The following is a 20,885-nucleotide window of genomic DNA, read 5'->3' on the forward strand; positions in this document are numbered from 1 at the left end:
TGCTTGTACAGCCCTCTCGCAGTGTCCGGAGCAAGTATGGTGGGTCTGACACACCGGTGTCAATGTGTTCTTTTTTCCATTTCCAGGAGTGTATTTGCTATTTATGGTGCCAAATTGCCCTGTATTTGCCATTGTCTCCCGTATTACAAGATTTTTTTTCATAAAAACCCTGGTGCCCTCCTCACTGGTCGCCTGTTCCTGCTGCACTTTTCGTCAGTGATCAGTGTTATAAATAATAATCTCGTGGAGTACTACTGGTAGTTTGGTAATGGCAGTAGGGACATTAAAACGTTGTAGGTGAGCTAGCAATAGCTTGTATTGTCAAATATAATTTTATTGTATTGTCAAATATAATTTGTTTGTATTGTCAAATACTGGTTCCCGAGAGATCACCGAAGTTAAGCGATGTCGGGCGTTGTCGGCACTTGGATGGGTGACCATCCAGGCCGCCATGCGCTGTTGCCATTTTTCGGGGTGCACTCAGCCTCATGATGCCAATTGAGGAGCTACTCGACCGAATGGTAGCGGCTTCGGTCAAGAATACCATCCTCCACTGAGGATGACACGGCGGTCGGATGGTCCCGGTAGGCCACTCGTGGCCTGAAGACGGAGTGTATTGTCAAATATAATATCACCTATAGAAGTATGGATTGTGGAAATAAATTATGGAAAGATGTATTCCAGAGCTGCAATTTGTAGATGTAAACAAGTACTTGTAGGCTGCACATAATACATATGTACAAATTCGTTAAATTTTATGTATTTTGTGTATTATATACAGATAAATAAATTGCTTATTTAGATAAAATTAGATTCATTTTTCATTCCGTACACGTAAAAGTGATGGAATTCTGGCAGGTGTGAAACGTGAGTCTATCACACACTAAAAACTTTCTCTCTCCTTGTGGAGTTACCCCAAAATATGACACCGTCACCCATTCCAAGAAAGTGCGATGTAGTTAAGGAGTTGAAACTGATGGCGACCAGTTCTCTCTTAAATCACATTTACAATCATCGTCGAAAATTGGTCAGGTCTAAGGCGCTGCAGTCATGGACTGTGCGGCTGGTCCCGGCGGAGGTTCGAGTCCTCCCTCGGGCATGGGTGTGTGTGTTTGTCCTTAGGATAATTTAGGTTAAGTAGTGTGTAAGCTTAGGGACTGATGACCTTAGCAGTTATGTCCCATAAGATTTCACACACATTTGAACTTTTTTTTTTTTTTTTTAATTGGTCGTATCCCTTATAACACGAGAAAATGTTGATCACCCTGTTACTAGTTAATAGTATCATGTTCTGACAGGCACCGACGGATAATTCAGTTATATTTATTTATTAATCCACTGCCGGCCGGTGTGGCCGTGCGGTCAAAGGCGCTTCAGTCTGGAACCGCGTGACCGCTACGGTCGCAGGTTCGAATCCTGCCTCGGGCATGGATGTATGTGATGTCCTTAGGTTAGTTAGGTTTAATTAGTTCTAATGATGACCTCAGAAGTTAAGTCACATAGTGCTCAGAGCCATTTGAACCATTAATCCATTCTCGGACCCTTCTGAACTGAGAGATTAGATGCAGGAGGGCCACACTTCCTGAGAGTTCTGCCAATGAATCTCATTCTTCGAATGACTCTAGGTCCTTTCACTTTAAAATCTGTTCGTACGCTTCCTCCAAACGCTTTGATGGATTTACATGCTTCCATTGAGTGCCTGGCAAATCGTGTAATCAAACAACGGCGAGCCCTTCCGTCTCTTTGTGTATCTGGAGTGTGAAGGAAAGGCGCGCGCCACGTGCCTGAGCCCCCCTGGGCAGGGATAGAGCGGCGGCCGCCCGTCGCGACGGCCCGTCCGGTAACGCGATCTGGCGGCGGCGGGGGCCGGTGGGGGCGGCGGGGGCGGCGCTAATGGAGGCGCGACAGCCCGGCGCCAGTCCGCCGCCTCCTTTGTGTGCTCGGGCCTCCATGTTAACACTCCGCTCCGCAGACCAATGCTCCCGCCACAGAGGGCGTTACTCGCCCTCCGCCCCTGCATCGCTTGGAACGGTTCCCATCGGTTTCATATGGGCCGTAAACGAGAGCCGTAGCTAAGGGTATCTCGGCGCGCTCGTGTGCATCTGCAGGAACGTATATTGCCCGAGTTACTGTACGATGCACGGCGCCGGGTTCTGTTATTGGTCGGCCCGCTGCCTGCTGCGTTCACGAGTGGAGAGCAGATAACGTGACTGTATGCACACCTCCGGACGCCTCTTAAACTCCTTTATCTCGCTCTGACGCTCGTCGCGCGATAAAAGCCATAGAATCGGTTTGAACTCCAACTCCGTAATGTGCTATATTGCCTTTTGCGAGGGAAATTAGGAAATGGTCTCCACAACTACGTCAGTTACAACTAACATTGCATTAGTTTTATTGTTCACAGTTGTCGATTCTCGTATCGGTAGCGCTATCAATACAGCCTTACCAGAGACACTGGGTGGCTATAATTCAACTGAGGGTGTTCCACGTGCTGGAGTGCGCACTGTATAACAGCACAGGACTCTTAAACCTCCTAATACCGTTCATTAATCGGTGCGCTCGTGGAGTATCCTGTATAAAATAATAGTTGCACTTTCTGCTACCAGATGAAAACATGCCGCTGTACGCAGTCGCCGGCCGGAGTTGCCAAGAGGTTCTAGGCGCTACAGTCTGGAACCGCGCGACCTCTACGGTCGCAGGTTCGAATCCTGCCTCGGGCATGGATGTGTTTGATGTGCTTAGGTTAGTTAGGTTTAAGTAGTTCTAAGTCTAGGGGACTGATGACCTAAGACGTTAAGTCCCATAGTGCTCAGAGCCATTTGAACCATTTTTGTAAGCAGTCGGAAAATGAAATGTTTCCTGTTTTGACGTGAGTATGCTGTTTTTTGTTTGGAAGTTTGTGTTGATTTCTTAAGTGAAGTGACTGATGGTGTGAGGGGCTGTTGTTGTCGTCTTCAGTCCTGAGACTGGTTTGATGCAGCTCTCTATGCTACTCTATCCTGTGCAAGCTTCTTCATCTCCCAGTACTTACTGCAACCTACATCCTTCTAAATCTGCTTAGTGTATTCATCTCTTGTTCTCCCTCTACGATTTTTACCCTCCAAACTGCCCTCCAATGCTAAATTTGTGATCCCCTGATGCCTCAGCACATGTCCTACCAACCGGTCCCTTCTTCTTGTCAAGTTGTGCCACAAACTATTCTTCTCCCCAATTCTATTCAATACCTCCTCATAAGTTATGTGATCTACCCATCTAATCTTCAGCATTCTTCTGAAGCACCACATTTCGAAAGCTTCTATTCTCTTCTTGTCCAAACTATTTATCGTCCATGTTTCACTTCCATACATGGCTACACTCCATACAAATACTTTCAGAAACGACTTCCTGACATTTAAATCTATACTCGATGCTAACAAATTTCTCTTCTTCAGAAACGCTTTGCTTGCCATTGTCAGTCTACATTTTATATATTCTCTACTTCGACCATCATCAGTTATTTTGCTCCCCAAATAGCATAACTCCTTTACTACTTTAAGTGTCTCATTTCCTAATCTAATTCCCTCAGCATCACCCGATTTAATTCGACTACTTTCCATTATCCTCGTTTTGCTTTTGTTGATGTTCATCTCATATTCTCCTTTCAAGACACTGTCCATTCCGTTCAACTGCTCTTCCAAGTCCTTTGCTGTCTCTGACAGAATTACAATGTCATCGGCACATCTCAAACTTTTTATTTCTTCTCCATGGATTTTAATACCTACACCAAATTTTTCTTTTGTTTCCTTTACTGCTTGCTCAATATACAGATTGAATAACATCGGGGAGAGGCTACAACCCTCTCTGACTCTCTTCCCAGTCACTGCTTCCCGTTCGTGCCCCTCGACTCTTATAACTGCCATCTGGTTTCTGTACAAATTGTAAATAGCCTTTCGCTACCTGTGTTTTACCCCTGCCACCTTTAGAATTTGAAAGAGAGTATTCCAGTCAACATTGTCAAAAGCTTTCTCTAAGTTTACAAATGCTAGAAACGTAGGTTTGCCTTTCCTTAATCTTTCTTCCAAGATAAGTCGTAAGGTCAGTATTGCCTCACGTGTTCCAACATTTCTACACAATCCAAACTGATCTTCCCTGAGGTCGGCTTCTACCAGTTTCTCCATTCGTCTGTAAAGAATTCGGGTTAGTATTTTGCAGCTGTGACTTATTAAACTGATAGTTCGGTAATTTTCACATCTGTCAGCACCTGCTTTCTTTGGGATTGGAATTATTATATTCTTCTTGAGGTCTGACGGTATTTCGCCTGTGTTATACATCTTGCTCACCAGATGGTAGAGTTTTGTCAGGACTGGCTCTCCCAAGGTCATCAGTAGTTCTAATGGAATGTTGTCTACTCCCGCGGCCTTGTTTCGACTCAGGTCTTTCAGTGCTCTGTCAAACTCTTCACGCAGTATCGTATCTCCCATTTCATCTTCATCTACCTCCTCTTGCATTTCTATAATATTGTCCTGAAGTACATCGTCCTTGTATAGACCCTCTATATACTCCTTCACCTTTATGAGGGGTTAAGAAGGTTGAAGTTTTCCGTACGAAACGCAATTACTATTTAGAAAAGAGACTATGTAATGCTGGTAACTATGATTTATGAGAATGACGGCAATAGCAGTGCTGCATTGCGGGAATATCTCTGGCAGAAATACCTGAGAACAGGCCCCATGTCAATATATAAGCTAATCAATATGATTATGAAATTTGTAGAAACAGGTGAACTAGTTGGTGCATCAGGGAGAGGGAGGCGGCCCATTCCGAGGGCAGTTGTTGATGAAGTTGCTGTAGCTATAACTGACCATGCAGCACAATGCCGCATTCTGTAGCCAGTGCTCGAACTTTGTCATGTGGGTTGTCTCTTCCCTCGTTTACAGCTCAAAATATCTTGCAGCACATTTTACACTGGTATCCCTATAAAATTAAGAATGGGCACCAAATGAAGTCCAAGATAGGTTACAACGGCATAACTTTGTCCTTCATTTTTTGACGCGCATGGAGATGATGACATGTGGCCAAACAGGGCAAATTTTACTCTCCACAGTGGTGTGAATGCCACATATTGTGCATGAATGTCCACTAGACTCGACTTGTGTGACTGTGTGGTGTGATTTCACAATCTCCTTCATTCTCGTCCTTTCCCTTCGAAGGACATGATACCACATGAACATATTAAGTGTGTAGAGACATCTGGAGGTTATGAGGACGTCCTTGTGCAACACGTGGTTCTAGCTTTGCAAAACCGCAGCTGTGTTCACACAATTATTTTCACGCAAATTGGGGCGCTTCCACATGTCACTTGCCAGGTGGAAGATTTGCTTTGAATAACCTTTGCTAACGACCGTACCATCCCTAGGATATGTCAAGATTTGGGGCGTTCCATATTCCCGCTGACCTAAATCCATGCAACTTCTGATTGTGGGGATATCTGAAAGATTGTATCTATCAGGGATGTATCCGAACTCTTCGTGATATTAAGGATAGCACATAAAGGCATATCACTCTGATTACTATGGATAACCTGCGAGCAACTACCAATCATGCCTATTACAAATATAGCGTGTTGCTGATTCGAGAGAGCATATTAAACAAGTGTTATAAGTTTTGACCATATCCTAATAAACGTGCCAGAACCACTGTCATTATGTGTTTCATCGTCCCATCCCCCCTTTTTTTTTTGCACCCATACCATATTCCGGTTTCTTACAGCATCATTTTTTCAACTGGAGTCAGAAAGTGGAACTATTTTTTTTTCAGCGTACCTACTTCGTGAGTGCATGTTTCAGCATCCTGCGATGTATACAGCCCGCGCTGTGGCACTCGGAACACCGTCATCTTAATTACAACCTCCCAATACGTATGCAGCTGGGAATGGTCTCTTCTCAGAGGGTGTCATGTCTTCACGTAAGGACAAGGCGACGCCGTCACAGGCCAAACTCCAACCTGCTATAAATGAAAGGGTGGGAGAGGGGGGGGGGGGGGAGACGGGAAGGGGGTGGCCGACAAGACACGGACTTCAGTAGCGACATCCATTACATTACTAAACGATTAAACAGTCACCTGATGCCATTTGCTGGTTGCCTGTCTAACGGCTTTCAGGAGCACCAAAAATGATATTTTCAGTATTTCGTATATTTATTGACTGAATTTAAAAATTTAAAATGCTGTCATAATCTGCGCATTAAGAGGTCTAATCACACGTTGAAGTTTTAACACAGTAAGTCAAATATTAAAGCTAGGAACTGCCTATAGGCCTATATCTGGAGGCAGTGTAGCTCATGGCGTGCGAACTACGCAGGCTACAATCATCCAATACTTGAGAATATGAGCTCTTATCGACTCCCAACAAACTTTACTCATGATTTCAAACCTCTACGAAACTTATTCTCGCTGACACCCACCGCAAAATAATGAAAGAAAAATTTTTTTTCACTTACTATATCTAAATGTGAGCAGAAGGGAAAAATAGACCCCAAAGAGAGTACGAACGAACACACACCTGTGCTTTACACCGCTATTAACAGGGAAAGCTACCGACGTTTTACCGTTGAAGCAGATTTTTGCTTGACTTTTCTCGTGAAAAAAAGAGCTATTTGTAGTAGTTTAGGTGGTCATTCAGTCTTCTGCAGCAACTTGAAGAGCCCATTTCTGCTCAATAAATCAAATGCATTAACAACGTCAATAAGGCAATATGAAGTGGCCCTTGCTCCTCATGGCACCTCTCTCACAGCTGTCGTAGAGACAAGATCACATCCACTGTTGATCAGCCAGGTCTGAAGCCGTATTCACATTCGGGGTAGATTCTGGAAGCTAGGGTTTTTAATCGCATTAGAATGACTCATGCATATGCCTCCTCGACTACACTTAGCCGTGAAATACCTTGGTAACTGCTGTAGTGACATCTGTCTCCTTTCTGTTTATACAGAGCAACACTCTTCGAATTCTGCATACTCAGCTGATTGCGCTAAGTGAGTGTAGGTGTTTCAGAAGCACAGACTTGGTATTCTTAACAACTTCTACAGGGATCTCATGTTCACCTGGAGCTTTTCTATTAGCAAGGAAATCTATTGCTTTATTGAGATTCCCTTCACTTTAGTAAACGCCTTGACATTGTGCACTATTTTCGAGAAAGTCTTACATGAACTTATAAATGGGATATCACTTTTTGGTTTGCCATTTTTGGTTTGACTTTTCGATAGGTGAATAATCCAAAACTAATAAAACCAACATAATTTTAGCTTTGTGTCTCCAGTGACAAAAGTTTTACATACTTAACGTCAAATATTTAACACATTAACTCATTTGTAAAGTAAGCAGGCGTTTAAAGTATTTCATACACAGGAGTTTGTTTCTTTAAAGATCTATAGTTACCGACATAGATAAATTGTGATACAACCACATGGTACATGTAGAGCAAGTCATCGACCTTAACTAGTGTACACATATAATGCAAAACTCTTTGCATCTAAAAATAGTTACCCTGACCGGGAAATTTAATTAAGAGCCGGAGACACTTATAAGAATTAAGCTGTAATTATTGTTAACAATGGAGCGGATAACGCAAGTACTGTATTTTACACCCTTAGCTATGGATCCTAAAGAGGAGAATTACAAAGTAACAAATTTGATGTGAATGGAAGGTGTTGACAGAATAAAGTTTTATATCAACACATGAATTTATTCGGTTAAAACACGTATTAAATGTGTCTGACTCCGAGAGAATATCTGTCGACTTCACAAATGTCCCCAATGTGCATTCTACCAAATAAATGTATTGATATTCAGCGTTACTTGAACAAACAAGAAAACATGTCCCTTAGACGCAACTGACGTTCTGAAAAGTATTCACAAACTTTTACCCAAACGAATATAGAGACTGTTGGCTTGATAGTTACTGAGAAGCTCGCATATCTACTAAAGTAATGTTGGACTTGAGACTGACGATCACAACGACTTGAGCAAATGTGGACCAAAAGGTGCCCTATAATGCCGTTACTACTAATTATGCTCACTGCATTGAATCGGCATGAGACTTGCAGAACGCTACCATTGTGGGTGTGGCTGTGTGTTACAATATGAGGGTCGAGCTTCTGTCGTCATGAACTTAGGACCCACTCGTGTGCTAAGATACGTGTCAAATGTGCATGGCGCTCCGTTTTCGAACGAAAGCTACTGATGTGCACTAGATGTTCACAGCTCCCTGTCTCCCAGTGAGCTCTTAGATTTTTTAGCTAAAACACACAACCAGTTGTTCCTTCCCCCAAAACAGAAGATGCCCGCCAATCGCAGAATATGAACACTCAGCTGACCAAAGGCTAGATTCCTTCACGCACAAAAATTCCGCCAAGAAAAAAGATCCATGGCAAAACGCCAGTGACTTTTCTATTCGCCCTTCTTCTCTCAAAATGCTGACGCTTCTGCTCCGTCTCCGTAACGTCATTAACATTTTTACCAGTCACACGTTTTCGTGACCATCAACTAGCCTTGCATCAAAGGTCCTCCGAAAACAAAATCTGCGCTCAAGGCTAAGTTCTTATTTTCATACAAGCCCTATTCCAAAGCGTAGGATAGTTACCTCCTGAGGACACTTTTCAGAACACGAGACAGTGCCTCCCGCTCACAGAGTCCCTTCCCTGACCTCAAGTTGGCCGCTGCGGAGAGCTCGGTCAAAAACGCACAATAGCTCACATCTCCCATGGCTGTTCCGGCATGGCGACTTTCCTGAAGTCAACATCAGAGGCTGCCCGCCTGTGCCAATGCAAGACGGCAACTTTTCTTCTTTCCATCAGTCAATGCCTTGCCTGTCCAAGACCCAACATGTTTCCCATTCTCATGCACTCACAGAAGGCGTAGAGAAAAACGAGGAAGACCTGCACCAATTCAAATGTATTTAATATAAAGTTAGTTAGAAGGCAGTACGTACAGTCACTGTAATCCAGTTCCCTTTAATAAAACGTTATTATTGTATTCTGACTTGTCATTATCATCTAATTACCGTGTTATTCTCTTATTAAATGAGAAGGTACATGTGAATTCCTTGCTACTTTTCAAAACAAATACACTTTCACAATTACTGAAACTAAATTAAAGATATTTATTAACAAAAGCAATAAATTTCCTCAGTCTGACTGCGATCATTGCGATTCTTTTTCAGTATTACTTAATGTATTTGTTTGTGCACTGGAGAGCCAAAGAAACGTGTACACTTGCCTAATATAGTGTAGGGGCCCCGCCCGCACGCAGAAGTGCCGCAACACGACGTGGCATGGACTCGACTAATGTCTGAAGTAGCGTTTGAGGGATATGACACCCTGAATCCTGCAGGTATGCTCAATAATGTTCATTTCTGGGGAGTCTGGTGGCCATCGGATGTGTTTCAACTCAGAAGAGCCACTCTGTAGCAATTCTGGACATGTGGGGTGTTGCATTGTCCTGCTGGAATTGCCCAATACCGCCGAGGTGCACAATGAACATGAATGTATGCAGGTGATCAGACAGGATGCTTACGTACGTGTCACCTGTCGGAGTCGTATCTAGATGTATCAGGGGTCCCATATCATTCGAACTGCACACGCCCCACACCACTACAGGGCCTTCGCCAGTTTGAACAGTCCCCTGCTGGCATGCAAGGTCCAAGGATTCATGAGGTTGTCTCCATACCAGTACACGTCCATCCGCTCGATACAATTTGAAACGAGACTCGTCCAACCAGGCAACATGTTTCCAGTCATAAACGAACCAGTGTTCAGTGTTCACGGGCTCAGGTGAGGCGTAAAGCTTTGTGTCGTGCAGTCATCAAGGGTACACGAGTGGGCCTTCGGCTCCAAAAGCCCATATCGATGGTGTGTCGTAGAGTGGCTGACACGCTGACAATTTTTGATGGCCCAGCATTGAAATCTGCCGCAATTTACCGAAGGGCTGCATGTCTGTCACGCTGAACGATTCTCTTCAGTCGTCGTTGGTGTTTTTCCGGATTCCTGATATTCACGGTACACTCGTGAAATGGTCGCACGAGAAAATCTCCAGTTCATCGCTGCCTCAGAGATGCTTTGTCCCATGGCTCGTGCGCCGACTACAACATCACGTTCGAACTCACTTAAATCTTAATAACCTGACATTGTAGCAACAGTAACCGATCTAACAACTGCGCCGGACACTTTACGTCTTATATAGGCGCTGCCGACCGCCGCGCCGTATTCTGCCACTTTACGTATCTCTGTATTTGAATACGCCTGCCTATACAAGTTTCTTTGGCAATTCAGTGTATATAACAACATTTTAGCTACTACCGTCATCAAACCAAAACTCAAAACTTGTGAAACATTGTTTAGTGTCACTTTGAAAAAAACCTGTGGCTACGCCCCTCTTAAGCCTAGGGTTTATGAAACTGAACTGTCTTGCATATTTTAAAATTTGTTACGATGATGTCAGCAGCGGAAAAGCACTTATTAATAAATAAATTTATTAAGTGATAAGGACGATTTTATTTAAAGATAGTTCTTATTCTCAGGTTCTGACGAAGGTTTCCGGAAGGTTTCCCTTAGTTGTAAGCCGAATGTTGGAGCTGGAAATCGCCTCCAAAATGTTTAAAGTTGGGACTCCCACAGCTCTTCTGATATTTGCCTGAAAAGTCCCTTACTCTGTAGTGGACCATTACTGGAACAGCTCTCTCCACCAAGAGAAAGAAAAATATACAATATAAGGTAGCATCGGCACTCTCTAAGGCTACTACACTTACGTTGTTAACCGTCAAATTCTGCCGGACGGGCTCAACGACGACAAACGAATTTATGACACTTGGTTTCCTCTCATGACTCTGCTTGTTCGTGCTGCCATCGACTGTTGGCTACAAACTGCTTTCCGAAATGTGCAGGCAAATGTTACACCATCGAGCGAACTCAAGATTCCATCTTGTGTTTGTGCAGTAGTGATCATAAACATATTGTCCGTTGGTAATGGATAATTTTTGACTTTTGCAAAATAACTATAACATGAACCACCGGATCCGATTCTTCTAGCTTACTTAGGAGGCTATGGAGAGTGCAACTGAAATGCTCGACCACCCGATCATCAAAAAGGTGTTGTAAACCTGTACTTTTCCTTCCCTCCTTCGACTGAAAACATTATTTACCTATTAGCCACAAGAAGTTTCAACTTTCCCTTCATGTGGTGAACAGTTGAAGAGGATTTGCATTTTTCTTGATACGATTCCACGTGGTGGGTGCCTTGGTTGACTGCACAGCTGTGTTATCGATTTTGTTGAGGAAAATAATCGACCAAACGGTTCAATTTTTTTTTCATCAAACTATATTTGTAGGCTGGTTTCAGAAAGCTCGTCAATGGAAACAAACTTTTCGAAACCACTCTGCAAATAAGGTCGGAAAAAGACTATGTAGTTGGCTGAGTGATTCTTTTCATTTAAAAAATACGTTTCATTTTGTCTGTCACCCATGACATCTTAATTCTTGGAGTATGTGCATTGTGCTGAAAGACTGTTTAGCTTCAAATTTTCTTTGACAGTGCAACATTATCTGAATAACTCTGGTTACGTCCAAAACGCTTGAAAATATTCAAGTCATCAGTAGGCCAATGGCTTAAAGGACAAATTAACAGCTGAGGCACTCAAACATTTCTCTTTAGTATATTTATGAACTTCGTCGTAGGGCAGTTGTCAGAATAATCACACGACATACATAAACTCGTACATGTATAAATTCATATTAGAGACCCACCCTCCACCCAAATAATTAATTACAAGAGAGAAATGAATTGACATTAAATGTACAGAAGATTGTCAGTTTCAGTAGTAACCTAAAACAGATTTGATTGCTGGCTGGCAATAATGGAATATTTTGGAAGCGCCCCGGGCGACACGCGTGCACAGCCAAGCACCAGAACAGTCAGGGCTTTGCTGAGTCCTGCTGAAAAGGCCTGCGAGATGTGCTCATTGCCGAAGCTGTGCCACCATGCACATAGACAAAAGCTTGCTCGTGCAAATATTTTTTTAGATGGAGTGAGGAGGACTTTTTAGCACAAGGGGATATTTGTCAGTCAAATGCTGAAAGCCGACTTTTGGAATGGTACTGGAGATCACTATCTTGCAAGTGAAAAGGGTGCCCCAAGCTAAGCTTTTGAAAACTGTGAGACACCAGCAAATTCACAGCTGTTACAAAAGAACTTTGTTTAATGGAATACGACTTACAGACATCGGTTCATCCAATTTTTTCGAGAGTGGCAGAGAAGCACGATAGAGCCAGAGGGAATCTGCCTCATTGGCTCAGGAGAGAGACATGGTAGAAAAGAAATCATTGGTTAACCAAGCAAAACATAGCCTAGAGAAGGGGATCCACGCTCTCTCACGAGCACTTTGATCAGTCTGAGCTCAAAGATTCAGAGCCCAGCCAGTCAAATGGAGCATGTATCGAAAAAGAGGCAAATCAAGGTCTCCTTGTCGGACAAACTCGTAAAGGAATCATTTCACTTCTTTTTCTTGCTTTTTAGTCAACTTCAGACCATGTTGTCTTGTCTCTCGAGCACTGCTGCCACTGCACCATATTCGTCAAGCTCCAGCCACCACTCAGCCGCAAGAAAGGGCCACTGGCTAGACTACCTCTGTTTGAGGGCACAGTACTTCGGTCACTGACGGCTACGCTATGTTGAGACTGAGCCGCTGCTGCGTGAGACGTAGGGAATTTCAAGTCAACTATAATTTTACAATCTCAGAGCCTGACTCTGAAGATTTGTCTTAAGAAGTCATGATCAGTTTGATACCAAAATCCACAACAAGTGTGATGTATTACCTTCAATAATTTTACGCATTACCTTCAATAGTTCCATGTGTTACTTTCAGCAGTTCTTTCCTATGTTAACCAATTCCACAATATTCATTAGCTACTTGCGTGATTCATCCTAAGTTTTCCCTCCGACCCCCACGCTAGATTCAATAGATTTGCATTTGCACAGGTTTCCATTATTAAATGTTTATTAAGAAATTGCCACTGGTTTATTGTGTATGAAGAATTAAGTATCAATGAGATTATTTGTATATGATTTAGCCTTAATTGTTAATTGTCTAACTTTTGACATGCAAATAAATCCAAGTGATTGGAACACATTTATCACTTAATGTTTTGATCGATTCCTCCCCAAAAATATACCATAAAATGTTGACAGTATGTAACAGAAACGATTCTGAGATCAGCAGGCGAAATATTGGTCACCCCCTCAAAAGACTACACTGCTCGCTTTGGAGCGCTGAGCTGGTGTATGACTAGTACCAGGCGGTCACGTGGCCCTCAATCACTGACGAAAGTCATGGAGGATATGTGGGGTGAATGTGCCAGTTGCTCCTATGGAGTCATCGCAGTAGCGTGGGTGGACGTGAAAACGTTACAGAATAGCATTAAAGAACTGGGACATACCTATTACCATACGATGCAAGAAGTTGCCATATCAACGGCGGTTCTCCAACGTGTCTACAAGGAATGGTATTCCATTCGTAGCCATGTAAGACGGCGGAAGATCGGTGGCTGTAAAAACATTCTAACCGACAGGAAGCGGAGATGAGATAAAGGCCTTGGCAATGACAATGTTGTTTAAACCCTACAGAAATGTCTGCTGTCCGTAAATGCATGTCTAATTCAAGCAGTCCTTGTGAACATAGTTAATAGAATTGGATGTAATTGACAGGTACTTCGCAACAGGCCTCTGGTCACAGCAACACGTCGTCGCTCGGCGAAACAACGCAGAAACTAGATACTAGCTGACCGGGGGTGTATCGTGTAGTCTGATTATTCGCGAGTTTGCCTCTTTTCAAATGATGCCAGACGTCTAAAGCACTGACAGCTCAATAAGGCGTTTGACCCGAATTACGTAAAGGGTTTAGTGTAGACCAGAGGTGGTTCTGTAGTGTTTGATGGCGTTTTCCGTACCAGGAATTCGGTTCACTCATTCTGTTACCGCGAACGTAAACTAAGATGTTCATTTCAACATTCTCGGTGAGTAAATGTTTCTTGGTGACATCTTCGCTGTTACGAATGACTACAGAATTCAGTAAACAAATGAGAACACATTCCTCTGTTATTGTCTGTGGGCACAGCAAACAGTGAACATCTGTTAGTGTTTTACTGCAAGCAAATTCACAGCTGTGTGTAAGTGCAGTGCGTACATTAGTTCTAATGCAACCAGTTTGTGTTTTGATAAGTTTGTGAAATGCTTTTATTTCGTAGTTTTAACGCGAAATATACGGGAGACAGTCTTGATAGTTGCTCACATTTGCCAGACCGTAACAGAAGATGATGTCTGCCATTTACCATGTAGAATAATAAGGTGCCGTTATGCTGGTAAGTTCAAAGATAAAACTACAATGTAGAAGCATTTCACTACCTGCTGCACTTACTCGGAAATGTGAATACAGTTTACAGTTACAACACCAACAGATCTATACCGCATGCTGTATCCACGGACATCAACAGAGTAATGTGCTATGATTTCTTTACTGCATTCTTAGGCTATCAGTAATAGCAATGTCTGAAAGAGAGCAAATTAAAATTCGAAGCAAACGGAGTAAGTTTCTCCGAGCACTCTTATTATATAGAAGAATTTCTATTATCACTATTGTTACATGGCAGTTTATTCCCAAACTGTTCCGTAACCTGCTTTATAACTTTACAAGTCAGATCATTAATACTACACGACACTACGTACGATATTCATTACTGCCAATGATTGCATTGTTAATTATTCATATTTCTCCATTCCTCTTGATAGGGTGATACAGTCCCGTTAATTTGGTAGTCTTGGGGGCTTTTAGCGGGGTCGCAAACGGGAAGTTGTAAAGTTGTTTGGTGTTGAAAGACATTCTCCGCAAAGTTAAAAAGCAGCGGAAGGTAGCTGGCCGAGTGCACACAGCAGGTGCATCGAGGAGGCCGTGCGGCATGCTATGAAAGCTGCATTGTGCGGAAGCGATAAGAAATACGTTTTAGCTAAGGTAATAACCTGAAGGCAAAGTAAAAACACAAGCCTTTGTAGCACTGAAGCAGTCGCTAAATCCTGGTGCGGCCTGCTGTAATGCGTGTTCAAATTATAGTAAAGGGTTCTCTTCTTAGCTCGAAGTAATTATTTCGGCAGGAGGGGAAAGTTTCCGCTCGAGCGTACGTGCAGGGCTCTTGATGGGCCATGACTTAAAATTCTTTCGTGTAGCAGAAGAGATTTTCTGACTTCTTCCCCGCGCCGCCACATAGTGGTTCACCATGACAAATTCTGCAAGAGTAGGAAATTGTTAAACTTTTTTATAAAATTGTCGTCGGTCGGAACTCGGAAGGTCCGCTACAGTTAGCTGGTTAGATCCTGACGCTGGCAGAATCAGCTACGTTTTGGCGATTAAAGTATGAGAACACTTGTTGGAAGACAGCCATAGAAGATACTTGCACCTGGTCAGCTTAGAGCAAAGTATAGACACCCAGCTGAACTTAGAATCTGATGCCGCTACTGCAGCCGTCTTCTACACTACTGGCCATTAAAATTGCTACACCAAGAAGAAATGCAGACGATAAACAGGTATTCATTGGACAAATATATTATACTATGACTGACATGTGATTAAATTTTCACGCAGTTTGGGTACATAGATCCTGAGGAATCAGTTCCCAGAACAACCACAACTGGCCGTAATAACGGCCTTGATACGCCTGGGCATTGAGTCGAACAGAGCTTGGATGACGTGTACAGGTACAGCTGCCCATACAGCTTCAACACGATACCACTGTTCATCAAGAGCAGTGACTGGCGTACTGTGACGAGCCAGTTACTTGGCCACCATTGACCAGACGTTTTCAACTGGTGAAAGATCTGGAGAATGTGCTGGCCAGGGCAGCAAGCGAACATTTTCTGTGTCCAAAAAGGCCCGTACAGAACCTGAAACATGCGGTAACGTCCACTGTTCAAAGTGCCGTCAATGCGAACAAGAGGTGACCGAGACGTATAACCAATGGCACCCCATACCATCACGCCGGGTGATAGGCCAGTATGGCGATGATGAATACACGCTTCCAATGTGCGTTCACCGCGATGTCGCCAAACACGGATGCGACCATCAAATGGCTCTGAGCACTATGGAACTAAACTTCTGAGGTCATCAGTCCCCCAGAACCTAACTAAGCTAAGGACATCACACACATCCATGCCCGAGACAGGATTTGAACCTGCGACCGGAGCGGTCGCGCGGTTCCAGACTGCAGCGCCTAGAACCGCTCGGCCACTCCGACCGGCGATGCAACCATCGTGATGCTGTAAACAGAACCTGGATTCATCCGAAAAAATGACGTTTTGCCATTCGTGCACTCAGGTTCGTCGTTGAGTACACCATCGCAGGCGCTCCTGTCTATGATGCAGCGTCAAGGGTAACCGCAACCATGGTCTCCGAGCTGATAGTCCATGCTGGTGCAAACGTCGTCGAACTGTTCGTTCAGATGGTTGTTGTCTTGCAAACGTCTCCATCTGTTGACTCAGGGATCCGTTGTAGCCATGAGGATAATATGCCTGTCATCTCGACTGCTAGTGACACGAGGCCGTTGGGATCCAGCACGGCGTTCCGTATTACCCTCCTGGACCCACTGATTCCATATTCTGCTAATATCGATAGGCTACAATCTGACCTTTATCAAAGTTGGAAACGTGATGGTACGCATTTCTGCTCCTTACACGAGGCATCACAACAACGTTTCACCAGGCAACGCCGGTCAACTGCTGTTTGTGTATGAGAAATCGGTTGGAAACTTTCCTCATGTCAGCACGTTGTAGGTGTCGCCACAGGCGCCAACCTTGTGTGAATGCTTTGAAAAGCTAATCATTTGTATACCACAGCATCTTCTTCCTGTCAGTTAAATTTCGCGTCTGTAGCACGTCATCTTCGTGGTGTAGCAATTTTAATGGTCAGTAGTGTAGGTTCGGACAGTGTAAGAGCGGAAGCATGCGCCGTCGTTGCACACACAGGAACGCGGCGACCATGAAGTCAGGTAATTCGCATCGGGGTCTCATTTCACAGATCTAATCGTCACAGCCAACTAACTGTGTCTATCATGCACTTTAACAACAGTATTGGTTTTCGTCTTTTCCAGCACTCTTTCTTTAAATCACTAATCTTTTATGCCATCATTGGCCGTCTCCGCGACATTGTTTTATATATTTCTCATGAATGCAGCTACCAACGCCAGGGCTGTAGTTCGTATTTGCAGTCACTTCTCTGAAGATTATACGTTTATATTCTTGATTCAGTGGGTAAATAATGTTTTGTACCTCTTTTGGCAATAAGCTAGATTGTTACAGCGAGCACTAGTTTCCTTTCGTAGTTTGCTGAAACTCTTCATTAATACACTATGTGATCAAAAGTACCCGGACACCTTGCTGGAAATGACTTAGAAGTTCGTGACGCCCTCCATCGGTAATGCTGGATTTCAACATGGTGTTGGCCCACCCTTAGCCTTGATGACAGCATACGTTCAATCAGGTGCTGGAAGGTTTCTTGGGAAATGGCAGCCCATTCTTCACGGAGTGCTGCACTGAGGAGAGGTGTCGATGTCGGTCGGTGAGGCCTGGCACGAAGTCGGCGTTCCAAAACATCCCACAGGTGTTCTATAGGATTCAGGTCAGGTCTCTGTACAGGCCAGTCCGTTACAGGGATGTTATTATCGTGTAACCACTCCGCCACAGGCCGTGCATTACGAACAGGTGATCGATCGTGTTGAAAGATGCAATCGCCATCCCCGAACTGCTCATCAACAGTGGGAAGCAAGACGGCGCTTAAAACATCGGTGCAGGCCTTTGTTGTGATAGTGCCATGCAAAACAACAAGGGGTGCAAGCCCCCTCCATGAAAAACACGACCACACCATCACACCTCCGCCTCCGAAGTTTACTGTTGGCACTTTACGCGATGGGAGATGATGTTCACCGGGCATCCGCCATACCCACACCCTGCCATCGGATCGCCACATTGTGTACCGTGATTCGTCACTCCACACAACGTTTTTCCACTGTTCAATCGTCCAATGTTTACGCTCCTTACACCAAGCGGCGCGTCATCTGGCATTTACCGGCGTGATGTGTGGCTTATGAGCAGCCGCTCGACCATGAAATCCAAGTTTTCTCACCTCCCGCCTAACTGTCGTAGTGCTTGCAGTGGATCCTGATGCTGTATGGAATTCCTGTGTAATGGTCTCTTCAACTGTCGGCGGTCTCTGTTAGTCAACAGACGAGGTCAGCCTGTACGCTTTGTGCTGTACACGTTTCCAATTCACTATCATATCAGAAACAGTGAACCGAGGGATGTTTAGGAGTGTGGGAATCTCCCGTGCAGATGTATGACACAAGTGACAGCCAATCAAAATGGCTCTGAGCACTATGGGACGCAACTGCTGAGGTCATTAGTCCCCTAGAACTTAGAACTAGTTAAACCTAACTAACCTAAGGACATCACAAACATCCATGCCCGAGGCAGGATTCGAACCTGCGACCGTAGCTGTCTTGCGGTTCCAGACTGCAGCGCCTTTAACCGTACGGCCACTTTAGCCGGCTGACAGCCAATCACCTTACCGCGTTCGAAGTCCGTGAGTTCCGCGGAGCGTCCCATTCTACTCTCTCACGATGCCTAATGACGACTGAGGTCTTGAAATGGAGTACCTGGCAGTGGGTGGCAGCACAATGCACCTAATATAAAAAAAAAAACGTACCCGGATACTTTTGATCACATAGTGCATGACCGCGTGAGGTGTGGCACCCATACCTTCAGGCTTAACTGGACCACACTCAGTAATTTTCCCTTAATAAGTCACTGTATATTGCGTTATCTTATTTCCTTTCGATCTGTATGATTTTATGGTGGTTATCCATCCCTGTAGGTCACCTGGGATAAGATCTGAAACGTCTTATGCTAAACAGTTCAACAGCAGGTTCATATAACGTGTGAGAAGTGGTGGGTAGAAATTACTCTCTCTATTTAAAAAAATTAAAAAAGGAGAGTTCTAAATTGTCAGCAAGTAGCCATATTCAAAAATTAATTTATTATTTGAACGTAAAATTATTCCTTCCACATCCTTATGATTTATCATGAAAATGATCCGTGGAACATGAAGCTAACTAACTAAACGGCTTTCAGTAGAACAGATGAGTTCCACTGTGGGAAATATCAACAAGTGCTCACAGGTCTTAATGTTTAGAGCTCAAGTCTATATTTAAATGGTTTACCAGAATTTACAGACATGAATAGTCTAAAAACTGCACTGTGTTTTAGATTATGACAGTCTACTGACTGCAGCAATATTTTCTGGAAGTGCCAGCCCTCTGCTATGTGTGATTGCTGGTGTTCGTATCTTACAGGCAGCGCCCTTTGCTACTACATGAGACCCGCTCGGATATCGGCCACCTCATTCCAGGAGCGGCGTCGAGAAATAACCAGTGCGATACAGGCGTTAATTACATCTGCCGGTCGTTGGACGGCACTCACCGCGCCACTAACGAGGTCGCCTCGCAGAGCCGAGCCCAACAGCCACATCCACTGCCGGAGAGTGCGTAGCATGGCAGACACTCCCCTCCGTGGAAAACAGAGGAAAGAGGCAAAGCTGTATGTAGGCTGCCTCTAGGTACCCTCAGGGACTTATTTCATTTCTACGTCAGTCTGCTGGGAGAAAAATGAAACAAAAAAACGTCGCATCATGAAGGAATTATCCAGATGGAACGGAAAACAGTCGATGTGATGGACATGTACAAACAAAATTACTGTTTCAGAAAAATTGGATGATTTATTGAAGAGAATGAGCTTTAAAAATTTAGAAAGTCAGTGAGACTTTGATCCACCTCTGGACTTTATGCAAGCTGTTATTCGGCTTGACATCGATTGACAGACTTGTCGGATGTCCTGAGGAATATCATACCGAATTCTGTCCAACTGAAGCGTTAGATTCGCCAAAATCCTAATTGACAATAGATCCGGTAACCTTGCTGACCAAGGCGGAATTTGGCAAGCACGAGGGCAAGCAGCAGAAACTCTCGCCATATGCTTGTGGGCATTATCTTGTTGAAATGTAAGACCACGATAGCTTGCCACGAAGGAAAACAAAGTGGGGCATAGAATATCGTCGACGTACCACTGTGCCATAAGAGTAGCCACGGATGAGAACCAGAGGGATTCTGCTATGAAAAGAAATGGCATCCCAGACCATGACTCCTATCTGTCTGGCCATATGACGGGCGAGGATCAGGTTGGTATCCCACCGGTGTCCGGGGCGTCCCCAGACATGTATTCAGCCTGGTATCTCATTGACCGGAGTAGAACTGTCCTCAGTGACGAGTCCAGCTTCGAGTTGAGTCACGATGACCAGCGAAGATGTATATGGAGACGTACCGGACTGCAGAGGGTTATCAACCTGACTGTCACCCCCAAATGGTCCGATAACCAGGAGTGATGGGCTGGGGTGCTTTTCCCTTTCATAGCAGGACCCAATCCTGGGCTTACGTTTCAGCAAGATAACGCCCGCCCGCTCATGGCGTGAACTTCTACTTCTTGTCTTTGGGCTTGCCAAATCCTACGTTGGCCAGCAAGGTCGCCGAATCTCTCCCCAGTGGAGAACGTTTTGAGCGATACGGGTAGTGCTCTCCAACTGGCTCAGGATACTGACGGTCTAACGCGTCACTAGGACAGAATTTGGCACGACATCCATCAGGAACATCCAAATAACTGCTTCCATAAGGGCCAGAGGTGGTCCATCGCGTTTCTGACTTAGTCAATTTGTGAAGCTCGATCTCATGATAAATCATCCGGTTTTTATGAAATTGTTATGTCTGCACATGCAC

At 44.2% G+C, this 20,885-nt stretch overlaps 1 protein-coding gene across 1 annotated transcript in view; it reads left to right on the forward strand.

Moving 5' to 3' along the window:
* LOC126456287 (uncharacterized) overlaps positions 1-20,885 on the forward strand; it is a 1,473,557-nt gene that overhangs the window by 993,949 nt on the left and 458,723 nt on the right. The gene's annotated exons all lie outside the window — the stretch shown is intronic.

Source organism: Schistocerca serialis, chromosome 2 (assembly GCF_023864345.2).
Source record: "Schistocerca serialis cubense isolate TAMUIC-IGC-003099 chromosome 2, iqSchSeri2.2, whole genome shotgun sequence".
Lineage (NCBI taxonomy): Eukaryota > Metazoa > Arthropoda > Insecta > Orthoptera > Acrididae > Schistocerca > Schistocerca serialis.